This window comes from Bos javanicus, chromosome 12, assembly GCF_032452875.1.
Source record: "Bos javanicus breed banteng chromosome 12, ARS-OSU_banteng_1.0, whole genome shotgun sequence".
NCBI classification, from domain to species: Eukaryota; Metazoa; Chordata; class Mammalia; order Artiodactyla; family Bovidae; genus Bos; species Bos javanicus.
The window spans coordinates 14,131,585-14,153,616 of NC_083879.1; the positions used below are offsets into that span (position 1 = coordinate 14,131,585).

Sequence of the window (22,032 nt, forward strand, 5' to 3'; positions counted from 1 at the left end):
TAGCGACTAAACATCAACACGATAAATTACTACACAGTACCTACACTGTATTTCATGATAATGCCATTGCTCACAAGTCACTCGGGGAAAGGCAGGATACTCCCCAAGGGAAAAGAATCAAAAACAAACACCACCCATAGAATTATCTACATTACACATCCCAGTCCGCCTTCAGGATTAAGTCAAAGATACATCTCGGAAAAGCATCTCTCCCACTCAGTCACAAGCACGCGCTAGGCAATCCGTTTGTCTATCCTGTGTCTCGTTCTGATTCATCCCTCTTGGATGGACTGCTGGCGACCTTCAACCTGAAAGGGCATCGGAATGAGAAGACAGTAAGTGGTTCTCAAACCGCAGTTCCCGTAAGAATCCCTTAGGGAACCCGCCTCATTCCTTCTGCTTCGGTATCTGGGGGTGGGCTTAAGAAGCTGTACCTCCAACAAGCATCCTCCACATGTCTCAACGGGGTGTGGATCACCCTTTGGGAAACACTGACGTAGGCTATTACAAGGTGACCAAGCCACTTGCAGATCATCGCACGTGACGGTCCGAAGCTCATGCGGCTCACCGCACCCTTCTCCACATCTCGGGTGACTCCTCTGGCCCCCCTGGTCCAGGAAGCCACGCCACCACCTCTCCCTGCAGTCGACTCTAATTTCCCAGTTGCTTGTCTTGCTTCCACTCTTGCCCTCTCTAATTCCGTCTCCAAAAGCTTGCCAGAAAGATGTTACGCAATAAAATCGCACCACGTGACTCCCTAAAACCCACGACTGCTGCGTGGGTCGGGGGTTTCCATTCCGGGTGGTGAAAATGTTTTAGGATGGACATGGGTGGCAACTGCACAACGCTGTGAACACACAAAACGCCGATTTGTTCACTTTAAAATGCTTCGGCTTGTGTTGTATAAATTTCACCCCGATTAAAAAGAAAGAAAGAAAAACAAAACAAAAACCTTTTCAGTGATGCCCCAGGGTGTTTGGGCTAAAATCCAAAGTTCTCAGCTTGGCCTGGCAGGTCCTGCACCACCAGACCCCAGCCTACCCTCAGCAGCCTCATGCCAGCCACGGTCACCCTCATTCTGCCCTGAAGCCACACCGCCTCTTCCAGGGACTCCCGCTCACACACAGACCCTCCCCACCACCGCGCCCTGCAACAACCCCAACCAATCTCCAGGTCTTGAATGACTCTCCCACACAGGCCTTCCCTAACCACCCTCACGGTATCTTTTCAGAGAAACCTGGTCTTTTCCAAGAACTTCTCATAAGCTTCAGTTACATCATGCTTTTTGTTTTACTTGATATTCTTTCCAGTAAACTATGGACTCCCTGGAGGACAGGACCGGGACTTTCTGTCCGCTCCTGTGTTCCCAGCACCCAGTGGGAACCTGGCAACCATAAAATCATTTGGCACCAACGTTTGTGTAGCGTGCCTTCCTCCAAAACCATTAACCCTTTGCTACAAACAGAGTAGAGAGCTGGGTCACAATATGACGGGAGATTTAAAATATACATGTCAACATTATAAATAACTAGATGAGAAACGTCACAGACCACTGAGGGCCGACTCAGCACAGTACAGAGACACCCACCTGGCGCAGAAAGCAAGCTCTCTGCCTTCTGCAGCACCTGCTTTGTTTCTGGGCAGTGTCAAGTCCCTGATGCCCAAGAAAACTCCAGATCCAGACTGTCTCCTCGTGCCACTGCCCATCGCTGAGGAATACGGGAAGAAACAGAGACTGTATCTCTGCAGAGAGATACACCTGAGCCAGGTGCAAGACCAACCTTCGGAAGGATGTCAGGGGAACCCGTGGGCTGGCTCTCTCGTGGGTACCAATTCCTCAAAGGAAACTGCGGAGAGCCTGACCTGGGAAGAGAGGATGCTGAAGTCAGTCTGTTCTGAGGGATATTTCTTTGCAAGAGAAATAGAGGAGAAACTCACATAAGAGCAGACATAATTGGTGTTTTGTTACTAAACAAATTGTTCTTTGGTGATTATAGGTGTGCAACTGACTTCTTCTTTTCAATCTTGCATTTGTATTAACTAGAACCCTAATTTGTAAGTGTGTCTTAATTAACTTCCTTCAAAGCTTCTGCCCATTGAAAACAAGCTTATTTCTTTTCCATTGTTGGCTCACTCAGAGCCTCTAATCCACAGTCCTTGGGCCCAGCTCTCACCACTTGAGCTCACCGTGGAGAGCAGAGACTAGCAAGTGACCCAGCTCCAAGTAGACCCATCTGTGCAAAACTCTGCATGAGCTCTGTTCCCCCCACAACGGCAGGAGAACATCAGACATTTACTACCCATGTCATCAGTTATTTCTCAATACTTAAATTGTCCTTTAGCCAAAGCTCTTGACTTCCCTAAGCCCCAGTCCTTAGACCTGGTGGTGATTTGCATGACTGGGAATTTAGGGTATCTCCCTGTATACTGAGGGCTCCCCATGTTGCTCAGTAGTCAAGAATCCACCTGCTAATACAAGAGACGCAAGAGAGGCAGTCCGATCCTTGGGTCAGGAAGATCCCTTGGAGAAGGGAATGGCAACTCACTCCAGTCAGGTCTTGCCTGGAGAATCCCATGGACAGAGGAGCCTGAGGGCTATAGTCCATGGGGTTGCCAAGAGTCAGACAGCTGAACACTTGTGTGCTGCAACGCCAAAAGGTTCTGCTCCGGGCACCTGAGGATGGGGCACCTACAACTGGGCTGTGTGTGCAAGCTCTTGGACCTCTTGGTCGAAGACAACTTGAAGGCTTTCTCCTCGCTCCAATTCCCAGCTCTCTGTGCTCAACTGGAGACCCCCTGGAGAAGGGACAGAGCTGCCCCTGTGGCCAACTATGGGCCCTTTATGGAAGCAACCAACAAGACTTGCCCTCCAGCAGGAGAGGAGCCTGGGCACAGTCCTTATGGCAGAAGCACAAGACGACCGTGCCAGCTGGCCACCAGCATGGCTTCCTCTGATGCAGCTCCTAAGTTAGCTTTATACTGGAAGATGCCACTTGAGTCCTACCTCCTTCTTCCCAAAGCATCCTTATTAACGTTCTTACCAATGGTTTACTACAAAACCACATACACTTCTACAGGAGATGAGGGGGTGAGGAGCCTGGTAACACATTTTGAAAGCATCTCAGTATGGGAAAGTGAAGTGCCTGCAAACCCAGGGTTGTTGTTTAGTCGCTAAGTCATGTCCAACTCTTTTGTGACCCCATGGACTGTAGCCTGTCAGGCTCCTCTGTCCATGGGATTCACCAGGCAAGAATACTGGAGTGGGTTGCCATTCCCTTCTCCAGGGGATCTTCCTGACCCAGGGATAGAACCTGAGTCTGCTGCATTGCAGGCAGATTCTTTACCACTGAGCCACCAGGGAAGTCCAGCATAGATACAACTGTAAACCAAGCACAATCAGGAGTGAGTCGTGAGACCAACACACTAATACAGGCTATAAGGACATTACACACAGGAGATGGAGCCAGCCAGAAAAACCACTTGCAGAAAATAATGCAGGGATGGTTAGACAAAGAGAAGCTCAAGGACAGATTACAAGGACATCAGGGGAGGTTGCCAAAATGCAGAATATATTTGACAAAGAGAAATTAGCGCTTCGGAAACCAGAGCCTAGGAGAAGATGAATAGTCACTAAAAGGAAGGAGACTCCTAGTGGGAGGCGGTGACATTAAAAATGCAGGTACTTTCTGCCAGGACTGGAGCTGGCCAGATTCTTGCGGTGGAAGAAGCCAGCATGTCACAAAGAGGAAAATCTCATCAGATGTTTATCATTCCCACGCTTTGAGGACCTGGGGACTGTCTAACTAAGGAAACAGGAATCTCTACAAGTATATTTCACAGAGGAAATGTACAGGCGAGACTCGGTGACTCGGGTGATGGGAGGAGCAGAGTGCCTACACCGGTCTAGTTAGATAATCCAGAGACTAGCTCAAAGCAGGAAGCTGCCGCCTCCCCTGGGCTGACAGGGGACAACAGACAAGAGGAGGAGGTAGGGCTGCAGGCGTCCAAGGTCACTTGTGAGCAGCTGGAACCACAGAAGTCCCGTCAGGCATGAGTGGTGCTACGGGGAGGGACTCCCACTGCCAGGGCTGCCCCAGGAAGCTGGAGGAAAGAAAAAATATACCCTCCCTGGCTGGGCCCTTCTCCCTGCTGCCTCCTACGTGCCTCCAGAGGGCTGAGGACAGCAAAAGCCAGAAGACCCAGAAACCTCAGAGAGCAGCCTGCAAGGGTGAGCCCCCAGGACCCGGAGGGGAGGGGGAGACCAGGAGCGCTGGGACGCTGGAGGGGCCGCGCGCTGTAGCAGACAAGCTTCCCTTCCAACAGGCGCACTTTTAAAAGAGTCCCTTACCGGGGCCTCCCTGGTGGCTCGGGGTACAGAATCCGTCTGCCAGCGCAGGAGACACAGGTTCGGACTCTGCAACCACTGGAGACAGGGGTTCGAACTCTGCAACCACTTGAAGCCCGTGCCCTAGAGCCCGTGGTCCGCAGCCAAAGGAGCCCCTGCAAGGAGGAGCCCAAGCACCGAAACGAGAGCAGGCCCCGCTCACCGCGACTAGAGAAAGGCCGGCGCAGCGACAATGACCGAGCGCGAGCCAAACTGAGTAACAAAGGTTGGGGAATTTATTCTATCCTTTATAGTTTATTCTATAATTTATATAATACCCTTTCTTCAGTTACAATTACTCCGGGACTAGTCTTAACAAGCGCATTTCCCCCCCAAAATCCTAGGGGGAAAAAAGGCTCTTTGAAAAAATATAGGTATCGAATAGGAGAAAATATACATGAGCAAGGCTGAGCGCACACCTCCAAATAAGTCCAAGTGAAACGGGAAATCTGAGGAAGACTGGCCTGCAGCCATCCAGGTTGGTCATGATGCCGTCCTACATACAGGTCTGAAAGATGTTACCAGGGGCAGGGGGTGGGGGTGGGGTGGGAAATGTTACCAGACACAGGCTCACGACTTCCCGGCAGTCTTTGGAAGTCTATTGGAAGGCCACACGTCCAATAGAGAGAGCTTGGGTTCGATCTCTGGTCGGGAACTAAGATCCTGGCATGCCACCCAGCCAAAAAAATTAAGTGTACAACTTGAAAAGTTTCAAACTGATTTACACATTAAAAAAAAAAAAAAGTACAGAGGTTCTGCGTTACTTCTTACAACTGCACAAGAATCTATAACCATCTCCAAATTAAAATTTTAATTAAAAAATATCATAAGTATGTGCATGCATGCTAATTCATTTCAGTCGTGTCCAACTTTTGAGATCCCATGGACTGTAGCCAGCCAGGCTCCTCTGTCCATGGAATGTTCCAGGCAACAATACTGGAGTGGGTGCATTCCTTTCTCCGGGGGATCTTCCCCAACCCAGGGATTGAACCTCATCTGTCTCCTGCATTGGCAGGCAGGTACTTTACCACTAGCGCCACCTGGGAAGCTCAGACATACCTGCAGCTCTTCTCAATTATTAAGCCTTCTTCCTTTCCACCGTGTTTCCCCCATAAGTGTCCCCAGTTTGTATACTCACAAGCACAGCATCTCTGCTCTCAGGACTCTGATCTGCCTGTGCAGCGAGGCTCAGGAAGGTCTGAGCTGGCCCCATCTGCAGCTCCTCCAAATTCTGTCTATTCTGTGTTATTGGCTCAGGGCTACTTTTGCAGAAATATGATGGTGTCGCTTACTCGTGTTTGATTCTTCAGCCTTGGCCTTTCTGACTGCAGACGGAAGCCAGGACATTAGTATTCACGCACAGGACAATTAGGAGGCTGCCTGATCTTAGTACAGATTAGCTAACAAGCCTTAACCTGCTCATTTCACAATGAAGTATTCATTTCAAAACTGCTCTCTTTCTGGAATGCATGCTTTCCTTCCCGCACCCTCTGGTCTCCTGTGAGAGCTGGCGGCCTAAGAACCAGTGGGAGAAGCTGCGTTGGGAGAGCCTGGCACTTTGACAGATCAAGAGGCAAGAGCCAGCCCACCCCAGCCACCACTCATCCACTTAGCTAAAATACAGGCTCCGGGAGAAGCAGGGAAAACAATAGACAGAAGTGCATGCTAGGTCTTCCGGAAACTGATGCTGGATGAAAATCCCTTCTTAGCCAAGAGTATGAGGGTGGGGGGGAAAAAATCACTATTCATCACAAAATGGACACACACCACGGACATCTCCCCAACTCTCCTTCTCTACCACTCCACAAATCCTGCCTGTGAAATATAACTTTCTTCCTTTAATGATCTGGTGGTGAATTATTTATATGCTTCAATTTATCTTTCTGTCTTCTTTTATTTATGCCCAGAATTGTACTACTTAACTCCAAGACAGCCTGACCAGGACTGCAAGCAAGGCAGAGGCAACCCAGCCCTTTAGGGGGTCACTGAGCCGGAGGGACAGAGCAGGCGGAGCTGTGGGGAGGGGACCAAGGTCTCGGTCTAGGGACGTGCTAAGTGAGCCCACGTCTCAGGCCTTTGCATCACGCTGACTTTTCCAGCCAGCTTTCCATCCAAATCCATCTTGTATCCCGTCCCCATCTCCAGCCCCCCAGCTACTATCTTCACTATTTGTCTGGGCAGCACCACCTCGGAGCTGGTCTCCATGCCCCCAATTCTATCAATCCCTCCCCCCCAACACCTGTTATCAAGAGTAACAATGCCATCATCACAATTCTTTAGCAGCTCTCTATCACCTGAAGCCAGAGCTCCCAAATCTCCCTCATTAGTGAAACCTGTGTGGTAGTGATTCAGTCACTAAATCATGTCCGACTCTTGCAACCCCATGGACTGTAGCCCGCCAGGCTCCTCTGTCCATGGGATTTCCCAGGCAAGAATACTAGAGTGGGTTGCCATTTCCTTCTTCAGGGGATCTTCCCTCCCAGATCAGGAATCACACTCAAGTCTCCTGCACTGCAGGCAGATTCTTTACTGCTGAGCCAGTGGGGGGCATTACTTTTAAAATAAATAAATCAAGCAGATTCTTCAGTGTCTTATGTTGGGTTTCTCTTGAAACAGACCTTGAGACAGAGGTCTCTTAAATGCAAGTTATTCAACTGAGAGAGGATCCTGGGCAGGACTAGTTCCTGGGGAGGAAGGAAGCCAAGTAAGCCCATATGCTGCAGGAGACGGCCACCACGGGCAGCACCGTCAGTCTCACTAGGGGATCCTAGGACATTGTGCAGGACACCGGTCAGTCTCTGCATGGGCTGGGTCAGGAGGCCAGGGCACTGCCTCCCTGCTCTCTTTGGTCATCAGCTGAGGTCCACTTCTGGGGTCACTTAGCTTTGCTGTCCCACGGCTGCCCCACAAGTCAGAGAGAAAGCCCTCAGGTGGAGAACAGTAGATGCTTGCAGAAGAATTCTGCAGAAGTGTACAAGAGCGTGAGTGTCTGGGTGTATGAATGCATCTACCTGACCTGGCCATGTCCCTGAAGATTCTGATTCGGGAGGCTGGGGGGTGGGACCCAGGAATCAGCGCTGTGGCAAGCACTGCTGCTGCTGCTGCTGCTGCTAAGTCGCTTCAGTCGTGTCCGACTCTGTGCAACCCCATGATGGCAGCCCACCAGGCTCCGCCATCCCTGGGATTCTCCAGGCAAGAATACTGGAGTGGGTTGCCATTTCCTTCTCCAATGCATGAAAGTGAAAAGTGAAAGGGAAGTCGCTCAGTCGTGTCCGACTCTTAGTGACCCCATGGCAATGAGTGGGACTCTTTTGCACAGGCAGATTGTGAAACACTGACCCATATCATGAAGTGCAAAACCTTCAGTAGCAGCTCCCAGCAGTCACCTGTAAACCACACGGAACTTGTGCCCTTTCCACAAGTCTTCCTTTAGGCAGCATACTCTTCTACAAGCAGGAAATGTGCTGTAAGAATGTCTGTGATCCCCAGAGCCAAATACCAGTCATACAGTAAATGCTCAATAAATGTGTATTGATGAAACTACCCTGAAAAGAAACAGTATGGTACTAGGTACCTCGGCTCCCTGAACAAAACTATCTTCCAAATCTCTCAAAATAGTAGTAAAATGAAAAAAATACTATCGAGCAGCTAATCTATGCAAGACACTCAGGAGTTCCTCCTGAGATGCTCCATAACTGCTGATCCGTGTGCATGTTAACAGAGACTTGCTGCTATAACACAAAACGGTGAATTAATCCCTACAAGGCAGACAAAAGACTGAGGTCATGGTAGGAAGGTGAAGGATGCTTTCCAAGGAACTGGAAGCCTTTGGGCTTGACCCTACCTGGTCATTCTGCCGGGGTTGTCCCCAGAAACACGGTCGCCCTCCTCCTACTTCACAGAGATGGAGCGGGATGAAGAGGAAAGTCGTATTTCAGCAGCAGGCACTGATGTCTCAGGATGAAGGCTTCTTCCGAAGACCAGAAATTTGGTAGCTGGGGCCTCGATAGGAACTCTGGGCTCCACCCTCAGAGGCACAACAGTTTCTGCGATTTTCAAGGACCTCTCTCGCAAATGAGACCAAAGCAGAGGCCTGGGCACTCGGAGTCACTACAGACCTCATCGGTGGCTTTTCTCCCCGGTCTGGGATGTTAAACCACAGCGCGGTGGCCACGCTCCAGTCTGGATAAGCAGGCTGGGGCTAGCAGACTTCCCCCTCCCGCTGCAGCTAAATAAAGTATTCCTTCAGACCAGCTGCCCTAACCTTTGTTAAGCTGCTGTGGGCTATTAAAGAGTTCTTCTGTACTTAGGATGGCTGTGTGTGTGAAAAATCAACACCCCTGGTATAACTTTCTACACCGACAAGAAGTACGTTCCAAAACATCACTGGCTACATTAGTGCTTTTGATATGCTTTTATACAGGGCTGGAAACAATTCGAAAAGTATTTCTTCTCCATTTGCCAGGCTTTTGCTGTTCATGAAGATACAGACCAAAATATGTGCAACATCACAAAAAGGAGGTGGCAGGTGCATACTTCACAAAACACAGTCTGCTGCAAGCCAAGCGCTGCTGCAGGTACCGGGTGCTGACGGAGGGGCCACAGGTTATGCGGTCAGCACAAACGTGACATTTTTCCAAGGGGAATAATTCAATTTAATTCTTCCTCTTCTGCTGCATTTCTGAAAATCTGAATCCATCGACTTCGCTTAAAATCTATCAAACACAGGTAGCCCCATTCAATACTATTTCTGTCCACCCTTAAAATTAGAACCACCTAAAGAAGAATATGTAAGACCTTAAACTCAGTATGTGGGTGTGTGTGGAAGTGTATATGTGTCAAAGAATGAGAAAATATGCTTTCTTGGCCAGCCTGTAGGGCAGCAAATGGGATGCTGTTTAGATAAATATTTATTTGTTTGCTTGTTTTTAGCAATCATCCTATTTGTGTGGGTGAGAGTTTACAGCTTATAATAGCAGAAGCTGACATAAGGAAGTAGAAAACATAAATATCTCTTGCTTAAAGATTCTCTTTACTGTATGAAAAAAAAATACAAATCAGGCCCTTTGGCATTCTATTGTTAGGACAAAAACAACAAAAAGGGGAAAAAAATGCCAACACATATGTATGCATACACACACATTATCTTGAACATGAAGATAGAAGAAGGAGGTTAATTAAATTTCAAGATTCCAGTGGACTAAATTAAATGTATGAACTACAGAATATTTAACACCATGCCACAAAAAGACAGTTCTGATTTTTTTAAATAATAATAACTTTAAATTTTAGATTACTCCTAGAAGACCCGGAGCAAGTGCTTGTCCTGAACTACAGACTATGAAAAATAACTCTAAAAATCAGCCAAGTTCACTTGAAATCTGCCAAATTATTCTGCTTGGAAATCCTTCTAGCTAGAACAAGTTAACACCAGGCTTCTAACACTAGGTGAAACTCGCTGTAAATCAATTTATTCCCCCCGACCAATCTGCTAAAGTGCATGCTTTTCTGGTGAAAATGATTCTTCAATGATACTTAATACTGTCACTATGTTGTTTCTCCAACCAGTCCGATCCAAGTTCTTCTTCCAGTTAAGGTGTATTAAAGTTAAATGCCTACCTTTGTCATAAATAAGAAACGACAGAACACAGATCTTCAAAGTATTTATGGCAGAAGGAAACTCAAAATGTATCGCCCATGCAATACATGTCTAAGCTTAAAAGAAGGCTTAATAAAGCACATGTGATTCACGTTCCCATCCAATACTCCATTCATTAGCATCTCAGGGTTCAGAAACAATCTATGCCATTGTCATCTCTCACAGATAGATGACTATCCTCCACAAGCAGGCTTCAGGTGACACCTTTGGCAAAACAGTTTTGAAAAGGACCAAAAGTAGGGTTATGCAGCAACATAGTCTGTCCTGGGTACTTTATTTAAAAAAATTTTTTAATTCTATACTGGAGCACAGCTGATTAACAATGTTGTATTAGAGTCAGGTGTACAGCAAAGTGACTCAGTTATACATACACGTGCATCTATTCTTTTTCAAATCATTTTCCCATTTAGCTTATTACAGAATATCGAGCAGCATTCCCTGTGCTACACAGTAGGTCCTTGTTGGCTAACTGTTTTAAATATAGCATGTGTACATGTCAATCCCAATCCCCAATCTTGCCTCTCACCAACTCATCCCCCGGGTAACCATAAATTCAGTTCTCTAAGTCTGTGAGTCTGTGTCTGTTTTCTAAATAAGTTTTTTTTTTTTTTGAAGCCCTGATCATTAGACCAACAATATGTCTATCCCTTGCAGACAGAAGACCACGAGTGATTAATTAGCTGTAATGGTTAAACTCTTACAGGTATACCCGCTGACCAACACAATCCTCAATCTGATCCCCATTTTAAATTCATATAGAGAAAAGGAGAACATTAAAAACTCTCCAAAGATGTAAACAATTAACAAAGCAAGCGAAAGGGCATCCCCAGTTTGAGGAAAGAGGTGGGAGTCCCAGGACTTTCTGAGACTGAAGGCTGTACACAAGGTATCTAAAACCAAACAGAGACTGGTGTCAACACTGAATTTTGACTCCCAAATACTACTGTGTTCTTCTAATGATCTTTATCAGGGTAAAAATCCTGATTATAAATTATGTGTAAATAAAGAACAAAGAAAGAATGATTTGGGGGAGGAAACGGGGTTGGGGGGCGGATTTTCAAGTGTGACCCAAGGCAAGACCTCCTGGAGAGGGCTCGGTCACCAGGTCTGAGTCACAACATTTCCCTGGGCCTCAGTGTCCCTTAAAACTAAAGGCTTAGGCCACAGCATCCATCTCTAACTCCCTCCTGGCAGTAAAACCCAGTCACCTATTTAGATATCAGAGAGAACTCAAGTGTTTGTAAAATCCTAAGAGCATCTGAGAGCGGCGGAAAATGTGCTCATGGTGTTTACAAAGGGGAGAATGAGGAGGGTCTAAACAATCCTCCCAGCCTTGCATTTTTCAGTTTCTACAGGGCTTAAGAGGGCAATTGAAATTAGATGCTTCATTTCATCCCACAATAACAATGTAATTCTGATTGTAACAAAATGTTGAAATGTTCTTTTTAAAAACATCCCCCTCCAAAGGAAACAGCTTCACCTTCCTCAAATGCAACTTGGTAGAGCTGTCTCCTCCGGAGGGCTGCAATGCCCGAGCTACAGTGTGAGTGTCAGGATGTGGAAGCAGCTGTCACCGCTTTGTTTTTCATTCACAGTAGGTGGTTGCCAAGCAACAAAATACTATTGTCTGTTTCCATGATCTATTGGCCAATTCTACTGGTGATAATGCTTTCCACAGTTTAAAATAGGGCCACCTTTTAGACAAGAAGAAAGGCGAAAAAATTCTAAGAACAATAAACATATATATAAGCAAACACAATGAAGGTATCCCTAAATTATGTTTATAAACATACAGCTGTGTGCGGATATGCATACATACGTTTTGCATGTGTATGTATGTGTGTGTGTGACTATTTATTATACATTCTCCTCCTACCTACCTCCAAACTCATCTAAATTGAATAGGCCAAAAACTAGATCTAAATCCCAGAGGGCAAATTAAAGCATGACCTGGAGAGACGAAAACACAGTCAGAATTATTTTCTCAACAACAGCAATAACTTCCAACTTGCCAGATGTATCAAATTCTGTCTCTTGAATACAAAGTTCTCCAGTCAGGAAAGCAATTCTACTGATATAAAAATAATAAATGGAATGCCTTTACTATCTACTTTGGAATCACTGATCATTTGTTGTTTTACTTCATGTCATCATCTGCTACCCCTGTGTACAAAGATAATAATTCAAATGGGAAAATTCTGTTTTTCTTTACACCCAAGAATATTAACATATATTCACTTTTAAAATAATTGAATTGTTCTCTCTGGAATAGCCTCATGTGATTCCCCACTTTGTTCTCATATTGGTCCCTCAGGAATAGCAGTCATGCTATGTTACTCTTGCATATTTCACTAGCTTACAAATAAAATAACGCAGTGTACTCAATATAAAGCTGTCAACATTCGCTTGCATCAGTTGCTGTTTGTTTTCCATTGACAAGGCTTCTAAAGATAAGAATTACAATATTCTTAGATGTACAGACACAACATCAAAACAGCCTGAAGGAATTAAAGCTGGAAACTGCTAGAGGCAATCATGCTTTGAAATGAAGAGAAATCAGTATCACTTATGCACACGCATATATTTCTGCAAAGACCCTAAATAATGCCAGAACAGTCTTTGCATTTTATGCAACGCTCATCCATCTTCCTTCACAATATTTCCAAACCACTTTAACTATTTAGTTCAATTCTCTAAACAAGCCTTTGAAATTCACCTTTTGAAATTCACCACAACTTGTAAATCTACACGTTGTAAGAAACTGGTAATAAGCAAAACTCATTACGTGGGTTGACGTTATTACTGTAAAATCTGCTATCAAAAGGGCAACTTTAGCAAAACAGAAACAGAGTGTGTTAAATAATTAACTGAATACTAGTCAAATGATCACTTTTCCGGACAGAACCATCCTCAGCAGACCGCTCCTGGGAGGGAGCGCCCAATCCAGGCTTCTCCTTCAGGTCTCACCCCACACATGACCCACTTCCTTCTCCCGCAGCTTCTCAAGCTTGTTCACCTGTATCCCGACCTCACTAAGAAATATGCTCTCCCCACTTTCTCCACCTTTTCCGTATTCCTTAGACACTCATTACTTTCTGCAAACCACCGGACTCAAACCTGCAGTTTGCCACGAACCTCCCCATAAACACTTGTCTTCCCGATTCTTCTAGATCTGCTTTAAAAATCTCCGCCACCGAACAAATACAATATTAATAAAAGAAAGGCTACAAGCCAGTTGATTTTTTAATGTCATAGGAGCAAAATGTTGGGGGGAAAAAAGACAGAAAGGAGACATGCAGGCGTGTACTTGGAGGAAAGCGGGTGGGAGTGTAGCTCTGCACAGTGGGTCGCGGGGACTCAAGGGGCCTCGCTTCCCCTACCTGTCGACCCCACTTCCCCCATGTGCGCACCGCCGCTGACAACCACAACACTCCCGGACCACCCCCTCCGGAAAGGGGGCGGGGTTACGCCTTCGGCCAATCAGAACCCGCAAGCCCCGGGTGTCCAACCTATGGGGTGGCCCTGGCCATGCCGGGGGAGGACGCAGGGTGGTCGGGGAGGGGCCGCGTCCGTGGGAGGCGCGCACGTGTCGGGTCCGGGGAGGCGGGGAGGCTGCGAGGCGGCGGGCGTCCGGGTCCCGAGGCGTGGGCTCTGCACCCCGGCATCCCCCGAGTCCCGCTGCCCAGTTCCTCTTTTGCCTTGGCCCGTTCGGGCGGGACATGCTCCCGCCGAAAAAAAAAAAAAAGACCAGTCCACAACGTCGGACTTCCCCCCCACCCCGCCCCCGAGTAAGGGGACAGTCACAGATAACAGTAGTACCCGGCTCAGACAAGACCGGGAGGAAAGTTTCAGGCCCGCACCCGACGAAGTCCTCCAGGGCTGGGAGGAGGACGGAGGCTGGGCGGGAGGGTGACGACCTGGAAAGCAGAGGGCAGCGGGAGGGCTGCGCGAGCCGGGCGCGGACCGGGGCGCGGTGCTTGGGGGACGCTAGCGGCGGGGTGCGCTGTCCAAGGTGTACGGGAGGTGGTGGGCGCGCGGCGGGCGCGGATCCCGGAGCCAACACTGGCTGGCGGCGGCGGGGGAGAGAGCTCGGAACGGCTGTCCGGGGGCGCCAGGCACCACCCACCCCCCCCCCCACCCCGCCACCCAGGCTTGTAAAAGTGAGCCTAGTGGAGCTGAGACAGGAAAGGGAAGGGCGCGGGCGGCTGCGCCGAAGCCCCTCACGCTCCCCTGCACCCCTCCCTCCCGGCCGCACCTCGAGCTCCTTTCCTTTCTCCCCTTCCCCCGCCCCGAGCCCACTCCTCTCCGTGCCTCGATCCCGGTACCGCGGCGGGGGCGGGACCGCGAAACCCCCGCTCTAAGCCCGGACGCCCCAGGGATGCTGCGGGCCCCCCGGAGCTGCTTACCTGGGGCCGCGGCACCAGGAGCGGGCGCGGCGCGGCTCCTCCTCGCCTCCGCGCCCTCCTTCTCCGCTTCTCCCCGGACTCTGTCCTGGGCGCCGAGCTCTGAGACCGGGCCGGGCTGCAGCCGCCTTCCCCGCCGTCGCCTCGGCCGCCGCTGCCGCAGACAGAGGACGCCCAGTGGCGGCTGGAAGCCCGTGTGAGTAGCGGCGCCGGAGATTCCGCGGCTCCGGGCGCGCGGCCGTGCGCACGCGCGCCGGCGAGTGTGAGAGTGTGTGTGAGTGTGCGCGCGCGCGCCCACGGGGAGGGGGGAAGAGGCCGAGAGATGCTCGTAGGGACCGAGGCAAAATTCTCCTGCCTCGGGAATCCGTAAACCGGGGAAGGAGGCTCGAACGCGCGTCTCGCCGCGGGGAGGAGCTGCCCGCCGGGCGACGCCGAGGAGGAGGGGGCGGCCGCGCCGGACGCGCAGGTTCCGGATCCGAGCGGGGCTGAACCGAGCGGGACGCGCAGCCACGGACGCAGCGGAGGCGGCGCCCGCAGCCCACGGTCGCGCTGCCCGCTCTGGGGAGGGGCCGGGCCGCTCGCTCCCGCCGCCGCCGTCCGCACTTCTTGGCTGGGCGCGGAGGCCAGGGATCGAGACCCCCACCGCTGCCACCTCGACCGTGGAAGCGCCCCGGGCCGAGCCGGGGAACCCGGGCGCACGTGGCCGATTACCGGCTGCAGCCGGCGTGCGCAAGGGCTCCAGGCGTGCGGTGGGCGGTGGACCCCGGGCGGCGCGGCCCGCCGCCTCCGCTGGGTGGAGGAAGCCGGGCGGGGGAGCGGGGGTGAGGTCGGTCCAGGGTGCGGTCGGCAGGCAGAGTCGAGGGTTGTGGGGGGCTTCCGCTCCGGGCGGAACGTTGCCTGTTTTCCCCTTCGGGGGGCACTTTTCCTCAAAGTTATCCACTGCCCAGGTAAAAGTGCTGGGTTCCTCTTTGTTCGGAGCCAGCTTACTGTGTAAGGCATCTGAACACTGCTGCTTTGAAGTCCGGCTTCTCCAAGAACCAGCCAGCCTGGCGCCTCTTAAACCTTTTAAACCGCTACTCTCTCACTCATCCAGGCTACACTTTATATCACAGAAATAAAATGTCCCAGTACATTTACATGCCTTTTCTCCTAAAAGATTTGTCGTCCTAGCGGTATTCTTTTCCCTGCTTATTTTAAATTCGGAGTGCACTGTTATTCACTCAAGAATTTCTTAAAAGGTCATAAGGTGTGTTTGATACTTGAAATAACCCGTCTGAGTCCGCCGGCAGGGGTTGTGTTCCGAGTACTTTTGCATGTCCTCCAGTACTGAGCCCAGCACCGAGCACTCTGTGTGTTCTCTATAAACATTAAATGAATGACATTGTTTTCTAGCTTCACATGTCCTGAAGGCAAAGGCTTGGATGCTGGGAAAGTCATTACCACCCCACCAGGCTTGCTTGATTTTCACTTAGGCCATTACCCTGTGTGTGTGTGACTATTTCCCCTCTGGCGGCCTGAGCCCCAATGCAAAGAAAGATAGCAGAGAATACTGACCCTTAGTGCTGTCTCGCCAAGGTGCAGGTAGAGTGCACTCTGCAGGGAACCCCAGAGGACACCCCGGGTGAGAAGGCTAAAGAGTGCTTCATTTCAGTCCTGGGGGAATCCGGTCTCTCAATCGGAAAGTCACATTTCATTAGCAGTTTATAATGTCTTTTTTTTCGTGCAGGACAGGAAGAGAATTTTAAGAGAAATGCACGCTTCTAATAGCTTGTCAGGTACAAGCTTTTTCTTGTAAAAAGCATTACTTCATGGCTACTTGCCAATCTATGCAGGGTCATCTCAGATTTCTAATTCTGCTGTAGCACCGAGCCCACACAGTTCCACGCTGGTATTTCCACAATTATCCTCTGAGAAGCAGAAGTCCTCGATTTTACATTGCATACTAAATTTCAGTGCGTTTGAACTCGGGCTGTTCTATGAGCTGCTTCTCTCTCCACTCATGATATCACAGCTTTGAAGCAGAACGGAAATAAAGTGAAAATTAAAATGGATTTATTTGGGTGCTGCCTTGTGTTCTCTAGTGGGAGTCCCTTTAAATGACTTGTCTTCTGTCACTCAATTTACAATCATTTTGGAAGCCATTTGTTGTGCTATGGAATTCATGTGCTTTTTTGTTAAGTTAAAAGCGTGGATATTTAAATTTTTTACTTGAAAGGAAGCTCTAGAACTTGCAGGAGCAGAAAATCTCTGACACTCCAAATGGACTCTTGACAGCCAACCTTTAAAATGGGTATGAGTCAAAGTCTTCCAGTGTAATTGTAAAGCTTTATTTTGCTTAGAAAGATGCCTTAAGGGTTTCATTCAACAGCTTCCCAAGAGCTTGCTCATTTGGTAGGATGGAAGAATGGAACAAAGCCATAACTTCTCTGATGAGCACCAAAGGGAACAGACTTGGCCTTGTAAAAACAAAAACATTTACAAGAAGCCAAAATTTAAAAACAAGAATGTAGGCTTGCAGCAGTCCTAATAAATGTTAATTTAAAAGATAAACAATAGAAAAAAATCACAACATAAGAGTTAAAAGTGCTTCTGACCCACTTAACGTTTGGAGGAGGAGCTAGGATTAAAATGCTATAAACCATGGCTCTTCATGCTAGCTAAACACTAAATAATAATAAAATGTTCTACTGAAAGATCCATTTTCATATGTTATTATCAGTTAAACTGAGAATTAATAGCATAATTATAAAGGTTTGATTTTTCTTCCTTAAAAGGGAATGCTCCTTAACATAACTGCCTTTTTAAAAAATTCGCAGCGGTGCAATAAACCGAGTTAAACGTTAACTTAGAAATACAGGACTGGAAAAGGGTAGAGTGTGTAGAGAAACACTTTAAACTGATTTGACCACAACTAACTAACCTATTCTGTCCATCTACAGAAACAACAAAAGCTTTCTACCTCTGAAGACTGGTAAATTTAGGCTGTGAGATGTACCATGAATTCGAAAATCAACTCCTCATGCTGGGAGCCGATTGCCCCAAATTCTTTCAAGTGAGAAGACAGGGACCGTTAGCTGAAAGGCCGCTGTTGAGTTTAGTGGTGTGAGCGTGCATAAGGATACAGGTAATTTCCCCCATAATTAGGTCGCAGATCACTTCGTGCATTAGAGTTTTAAATAATAAAAAATACCTTGACCTGCACATGGACCCAAATGCCAGCTCAGTAAAGAGTGCAGCCTGGGAACAAGAAGAAGTTTCAATTACCCTGTCTTCATGCTTTATACACTGGTTTATTCCAGATATTATTAAATGCTTAGGGCAACTTAATTCTAACTGGAGATCAGGCATGTTTAGGAAAGTAAAAGATCAGAAAAAAAGGTTATAGTGTATTCCAAGCAAGTGTAGATGGGCCTCCAGAGTTATCAGTGCTGATATTCGAGATGCAGGAGAAAATATTAAATACCACTTGTTCTTAATAGTTTATGGAATGATGGATTTCCTGGGAGTGAAGAACATTCTAGATCCTCTCCCCAGCTAAGTGAACATATGAACACAAAAAAAAAACTGAATAAAATTTCAGAGAGTTAAGGGAACACCCTCTGAAGCTCAGGGTAAGAACCCCCATATAACATAGATCCTTTACACATTGATATTTATGGCTAAAGGGAACTGAATTGGTAGATACACTACTATCCTTACATCTGTTTTTAATCTAATAAGTTATTTAACTGCCAAAGCCAAGAAGGTGCAGAAGAAAATCAGTAAACCCCACAAGTCACTATTGAGTACCTACTTCATCAGTTCAGTTCAGTTCTGTCGCTCAGCCGAGTCCGACTCTTGGCGACCCCATGGATGGCAGCACGCCAGGCTTCCCTGTCCATCACCAACTCCCGGAACTTGCCCAAACTCAGGCCTATCAAGTCAGTGATGCCATCCAACCATCTCATCCTCTGTTGTCCTCTTCTCCTTGTCTTCAGTCTTTCCCAGCATCAGGGTCTTAACCTACTTCATAATCAGTACTACTCCTCACGCCATGATTGTTACCAATAAAGTATAAAATGCAATCTATCACTGCCTCTAAGGAGCCTACAATCCAGCTATCATTATTCTTGGAAACAAAAAAGTAAACATAAGCATACTTTATCACTTGACAACAAACTTAAACTTGAATCACCAATGTGACTTAGTGAGCCACTGGTTAAGTAAATAAACCAACTGAAAACTGATTAGTGGCCAAGGTATATATACATATTTCATATTCATATTTCCTAGTAGTGATCACTTAGATTATCACATGATGTATAAGGTGAAAAGCTCATCTGATGCTGAATTCTGAATTTTAAATTGGGGACAAGAAGAAAATTAAGGACAAGAAAAAATCAACCATATTGGCAACGGCAGCTGTGAATTGCCTATCATTGGGGATCCTTGGGCAGAATTGAATTGATTAGAATATGCTAATCAATTTTATAGACTTTATATTTCAACTGATTCATAAGTTAGTAGGGCTACCCATGTATTTTGAAGTTTCCATATCTACAAAGACCCTTTAGTCTATTCTTGGATAATGTTATTATAATACTTTATTATCACTCTCCTTAAAATTTCTTAGTTTTGCCCTATGTTCTTTTCACTTATTAACAGGATTTTTAAAAATTTATTTAATTTTAATTGGAGGATAACTGCTTTACAATATTGTGTTGGTTTCTGCCACACATCAACATGAATCAGTCATAAGTATACCTAGGTCCCCTCCAACACGACTTAGTTTTGGCTAATAGAGCTTTTGAAACTACAACTCTTCACTCAATTCATGAAAAACTTATAAATAGGAAAAGCAATAATCCAAGGAAACAAGAAGCTTTCAGGTGAAGGCAATGTTAAGGGGAAGTCCCCTGCCACTTACAGGGTGGCACAAACATAAAATCAGACATGTGATTCAGTTCAGTTCACTCGCTCAGTCATGTCCACCTCTTTGCAACCCCATGGACTGCAGCATGCCAGGCTTCCCTGTCCATCACCAACTCCCGGAGCTTCCTCAAACTCATGTCCATTGAGTCGGTGATGCCATCCAACCATCTCATCCTCTGTCGTCCCCTTCTCTTCCTGCCTTCAATCTTTCCCAGCATCAGGGTCTTTTCCAAGGAGTCAGTTCTTTGCATCAGGTGGCCAAAGTATTGGACAGCTTCAGCATCAGTCCTTCCAATGACTATTCAGGACTGATTTCCTTTCGGATGGACTGGTTGGATCTCCTTGAAGTCCAAGGAACTCTCAAGAGTCTTCTCCAACACCAGAGTTCAAAATGTGATTAGAGCTGTGGAAAGCTCACCCATCCATGTGTTGACCATTTAGATAACCTGCCTCACCAAGTACCAGGACTACCAGTCACATCTTTTTACTTTTCCAGCGGTAGTCTTGATGTCATATAAAAATGGCACTGAGCACCAAGTGTATGATCCAAGGTCAATCCCAGCCTAGTTTTAACCTTTTTAAAGGTGCCGGGAGACCTTGGCAACTCACTTTCTAAGCTTCAGTTGACCTTGCTGTGTAATCCGGACAATAATAACTACCTCATTGGTTAAGAACATTACAACGTGAGAAAGGGTTTCTCATGTAGGAGCTTAGTAACTCTTGCACAGTCTTGGATCTAAATCAAGTGTGTGGCAGAAAATTGGAACATGTACATGAATGGGCAGCTCCCATAGAAATGCTGGAGCCTTTGTAAGACTATAACTTAGAGAACGTTGAACTGATTTGATGATTTCTTGGAGTCCCTTCCAAGGATATTTTAAGAAAACCACAGACAACCAGAAGTTGGCAGAAACAGACACATTGCAGGAAATTGTGGGCTCCATAATTCTAGAGGTGCTGTAATTCTATAAATTCTGCTGCTGTTGCAAAACCCAAGCTTTTGTGTTCATTTGTTTTTAATTAGTCTCTGTTTTTCCTGCCACATAGATCCTGCTTCTCCAGTGGTGCTCTGAGTAGCTAACTTAGCTATAGGAACGTTTATTTTACAGATTAAGGCCAACCATAAAATTTCTTTTGTTTTTAAACAAAAATAATTCACTGTTTATCCCTCCTTAATTGTGAAAGCAGTGTGTGTGCTCACTGGGGGAAAAAGGGCAATACAGAAATGTATAAAGAAGAAAACAATTGTTGTTTAACATGCCTTCTCAGGGAACAACCAACATTCCTACTTTGGTGTGGATCCTTCCAGACATTTTCTTTGCATCATTTTATTCTTTTAAAATGTCATTCAAGTCAACATATCAGCCACTTAAATATATGCCACCAGCATTTTAGCAAAAATAATTAGACTCTTTCACAAAAAGGTTCAAAAGTGTTTTCATATTTTTTTCTTCCTTTCATACCCTTTCTTATCAGGATGGTTTCTTTGCTCAGCAAGTCCTTTAAATGGGATTTTACCAAGTCATCCTTGAAACCTTTCCTTTGTACTTCCCCACTTTGAACACATCTAACAATGAGCACTTTTTAGTGACCCTTTAAAAACTTCATCTCACCTTGAGCTGACGTATTCTGGAGTCACAAGCCCTGCTCCTTGGCCTCTAGCCATTCTGTGGATGCTTTGCATTACTTAACCCCCACCCCCAAGATGTGGTCCAGCACTGACCTTGGATCTGGTACTGAATTCCCTGATGGAACAGGAAAGATTCTTGATTTCAATAAGTAACCAAAATGTTCACTGGAGTGACCATCTACTAGTTATACAGAAGGTTGGCCAGGAGGTAAATTATTTGAGTTCATGTTTTGCGTCAACTGCTGCAGGCAAAATTTGGGAAGTATGTTTTATTTTGTTTTCAGGGTCCATAAACAGTCCTTCAAGACACAAATGCTGACTGTAATTCCAAAAGAATCTCCTGCTTTTGCAACTGAGCATACTCATTATTTTACCTAGGAAGCTATCATTGTTAATGAAACATGTAACAATGCTTATAATTTTGCTGATTTGTTAATTGTACAGAGCACAAGTTCCCAAAGTAAAACAACTCCAACTCAGCCTATCCCACTCTGCCAATCCAAGAGACCAGGACATCTGGCATCACTCTTGAAATCTAAAGAACTGACAAGAAGAAGGAAGGAAAGAAAACAAGGTGAGATTAATTATCTATAGGAGCTTTCTAAGGAATATACACTCTATACTGTGAATTATGAAAGTTTTAAGTAAGTTACCACCCTCTATGTGCAACTCATATAAGAAAATAATGAGATAATAAAATGCAACATATGAGATAAGCTAAAATCTTAGAAATTGCATACATGGCATAGCAGTATGCATTAAAAAGTTTTAGAGAATTGATAACATGTCTCTGGCATTCATCAGAGCCACCATGTTTGGAAAATCAGAGAATTTCAGCAACTGGAAAGGTATACTTGAGTTGTGCAGGATCATTTATCCTGCTTCTTTCCTGTCCTAGATGCTGCAAGTTTATGTCTATAGATCCACCTTGGACTCAGAAGTTGTCTTAGGCAGGAAAAGGTACCATGTGTACAGCACTGACTCTGAAAGGTGAGGTGAGAGAAGAAACAGCAAGTCTGAAACCTGGAGACAGGACGCGGCTGCT

The 22,032-nt window shown here is 46.6% G+C and overlaps 2 protein-coding genes across 13 annotated transcripts in view; both read right to left on the reverse strand.

The window, feature by feature from the left end:
* The window catches only part of ENOX1 (ecto-NOX disulfide-thiol exchanger 1), a 680,109-nt gene extending 665,571 nt beyond the window's left edge, over nucleotides 1-14,538 (reverse strand). For 7 of the 12 annotated variants that reach the window (XM_061434507.1, XM_061434500.1, XM_061434506.1 and 4 more), the window contains exon 1: nucleotides 14,450-14,538. The gene's annotated coding sequence lies outside the window, so the exon portion shown is untranslated. The remainder of the gene's footprint in view (nucleotides 1-14,449) is intronic. The other 5 variants (XM_061434509.1, XM_061434505.1, XM_061434508.1 and 2 more) reach the window with 1 other exon arrangement.
* Nucleotides 14,539-21,442: 6,904 nt separating this feature from the next.
* Nucleotides 21,443-22,032, reverse strand: part of CCDC122 (coiled-coil domain containing 122) — a 65,336-nt gene continuing 64,746 nt past the window's right edge. Inside the window, exon 7 of the transcript XR_009739851.1 lies at nucleotides 21,443-21,530. The gene's annotated coding sequence lies outside the window, so the exon portion shown is untranslated. The remainder of the gene's footprint in view (nucleotides 21,531-22,032) is intronic.